The sequence below is a fragment of the Merops nubicus genome, unplaced genomic scaffold (assembly GCF_000691845.1).
Source record: "Merops nubicus isolate BGI_N331 unplaced genomic scaffold, ASM69184v1 scaffold9868, whole genome shotgun sequence".
NCBI classification, from domain to species: domain Eukaryota; kingdom Metazoa; phylum Chordata; class Aves; order Coraciiformes; family Meropidae; genus Merops; species Merops nubicus.
In genome coordinates this window covers 11,610-14,717 of record NW_008627820.1, presented here as the reverse complement: position 1 = coordinate 14,717, position 3,108 = coordinate 11,610, and positions in this window count along the sequence as shown.

The following is a 3,108-nucleotide window of genomic DNA, read 5'->3' as shown; positions in this document are numbered from 1 at the left end:
TTTGATGGAGCACTCTGGGGTGGCAGCGAGGATGCTCCCAGCACTGCGTTACTGCAGGGAAGCAGAGGACAGCAGCCTTAGGTGTCACTCAGCATTTTAGATCACATCTCACTTTGATGGAGCACTCTGGGGTGGCAGCAAGGATGCTCCCAGCACTGCATTACTGCTTGGAAGCAGAGGACAGCAGCCTTAGGTGGCACTCAGCATTTTAGATCACATCTCCCAGAGGTTTGCTCCTAGTGAAAGATCGACACGTACTCCATGTCCTGGGACAGAGCTGAAGATCAGCTCCAAGAAGGTGCCAGAAGGGGTGGTGATAGATAGATAGATAGATAGATAGATAGATAGATAGATAGATAGATGTGCCGTAGCACATCTGCTAGGAGAAATGCAGATGGGCTGGTGGTGCCAGTGGTGAAGTCACATGCTTCAGGCTCCTTCTGCTTGTGTTATCTTTTGTCTCACTCCTATGTAAGAGATGCCAAACCTACCCCCACTGAAATACACCCTAACGTTCAAAGGGTTGGGACAATATTTACTGATTTCAGGATTGCTGGAGAATATAATTTCCTCCAGAAGTTCAGCACACACACTGTACACAACTGCAGAAGAAAATCTCTTATTGGTGTTTAACTGCTAATAAGATCATTTTTCAGACAAGGGAAAAAAAAGGAAAAAAAAAAAAAAAACAAAAAACAAAAAAACATCCACCCAACTGGGATAGGGTTCAGTTGTCCTAGTCAGTTTGGAGAGAAAATATTTTCAGCTTTAACTACAGAGAATATTCTGAGGCAATTCCCAAGCATGTTGAAGTTAATGGTAAACTCTTTAAATCTTGGTCATTTTGTGATGTACTACTAATTCCTAACATGCAGCTTCCATAATGCATTATGGATTAGCCTGAAGGGCACTTTTAACAATAAAAGTTCATTTTTTTTGCATGCTTACGTAGATACATTCTTTCTCTCCTTACTAAAAATAAACAAAGAAGAGTTGGTCTTCAAGAACATGAAACACATTTCACTGTCACATTAAGACCACTTTTGTTGAGCAAACTACAACTCTGGGGTTTGGTTTGAGTCGTTGATTGAAATCCAATGCAAAAAATTCATACCACGCTAATTGTTAGTGCAGGCACAAAAAAACAGTTGAGCAAGAAGGATTAAAGGCTGCTCAGGCGTCGCAGAGCTCTTTCCAACAAGACAAATTACAGCTATTATTTTGTATCAATGAACTGTAATAATCTGAAATGCCCTGAACTGAAAAGAAAATTTGTAATAATGAACCTTACCTTCTAGGCTGAGATGATCAAGGTACTTCTTTGATAGAGAAGGGGACATTCCTCATGTTAGGTTTGCTCATAGGAATTTATTTAACCAAATACATTTTCAAAATCACCTTCCAATCAGAAAATATTTATTATGACTAATGTTCAAGTAGAGGTTGTTGACACAGATGCCTAAAAATAATGTTATTTTTAAAATAAACTTTCTCACAGAAGTTAGCATTTGGCCTGCAGGAACAGGGAATGCAGCCTGAGGGCACGTCTCACCCTTTGCACAGCTGGTCTTTGCAGAACAGAGAAAGTTTTAACAAAAGCAGTTGCTGTCTTTAGCTTTTTGATCATGTTTTAAAAAATCAATTTTACCTCTGGCTTTCTGTGCTAGCATGAAGCTGACTCCTCTGCAACCTCTTAGACATGTTCAGTGCTTAAGTCCACCTGGGTAGGAGCATCTTGGTGCTCTCCTCCAGAACTAGCAGGAGGTGACGCTGGATGACAGCAAGGGTAATCCTCTCAGCATGCAATTCTAAACAGGTCTCAAAAGATGAAATCAGCTGAAGAAATGGGTCATTTAGAGGCTGGTCCCGTGCTCCTCAGTGTTTAAAAGTCTATCTGCATTCCTCTCCCACTTGATCTGTGGAGCAGCTGTGCAGTGCTCAGCACAGGCCCAGCACGGTGCTGCTGCTGGGCTGCGTGCACGCCGGCTGTGCCCACCACAGGGGATCCTTGCTTGCCAGGCTAAAATTCTGCATGCCTGCTAAAAGGGTTACATGGGAGCCTCATGAGATGACAAAATGGCAGAAAATTCTTTTGGTTTTGACAGTCACTGGTCAGACTCCCATCAACACCATTTGGGAGTGCACAGAACAAGGGATGGGGGTTACTGGTCCCTGGTCCTCCAGCACAGCCCAGAAACTCAGTTCTGTGCCACACTGCCTCTAGGCAAGTGCTACAGCTTCCCAAAAGGGAGGAGGAGCAGCACCCACAGTGGCTATCAGCCTCTAAGAAGGTGTTCCCAAAAAATGTGACTGACTGATGATTTAAGGCAAGAATTGCCTTAAAAAATACTGCCAGAAAGAAGAATGTGTGCAGAGACTTTGGAGACCCTGTGCCCACGTGTTTAAATTTCTGTCTTCAACTTTGGAAGACAGAGGCAGGAGCAGGATCAGCGGGTGGAAACGATGGCTTTTGGGAACAAGTTGCTTCCCCTGTCAGCAATCATGATCCCCTTTTTCCATCCTTAACTTCTCTATTCATCCAAGGTAGAACACAACAAAAATGAATCTTCAAGAAGGGGCAGCAAGAACACCCACCGAGAGGTTTACGTTGGGGTTTCAGTCTCCCAGGCAAAGCTGCTGGGATCTTTTGGAACTGCCTCCAACTGACAAATCTGTGATCCAGCCCCTGGCTCTCCACTCCACAGCAATACTGTCCCTGTGCATTTCACCTCCACTTCACAAATCCCTACATACACTCCCCTTCTCCCACATTAGGTTTGGGGGTTGGTCAGGTGGTATTGGGGGGGAGAAAGTGTTCACCATCTTTTGACCTGACACTGTTGCTTTGTCACATGCTATATTTGTAGTAGGTAAATAGTAAAGCTTGTTCAGCTTTTAAAAACAAGAAGATAAGACTAGGGTCCTGGAAGAGGAGGCAATTTGTACAAGGGGTAATTATGTCCCCCTCTACCATTATTGTGCTCTTCTCTGTAATGGATTTAAGTACTCCAGGATCTCCTGACAGTGAAGACACACACTGACAAGCTACCAGTGCTGTGGATTTGGGTGACAAAAGCAGATGCAAGAAAAAAAATCCAACTCTTTCAG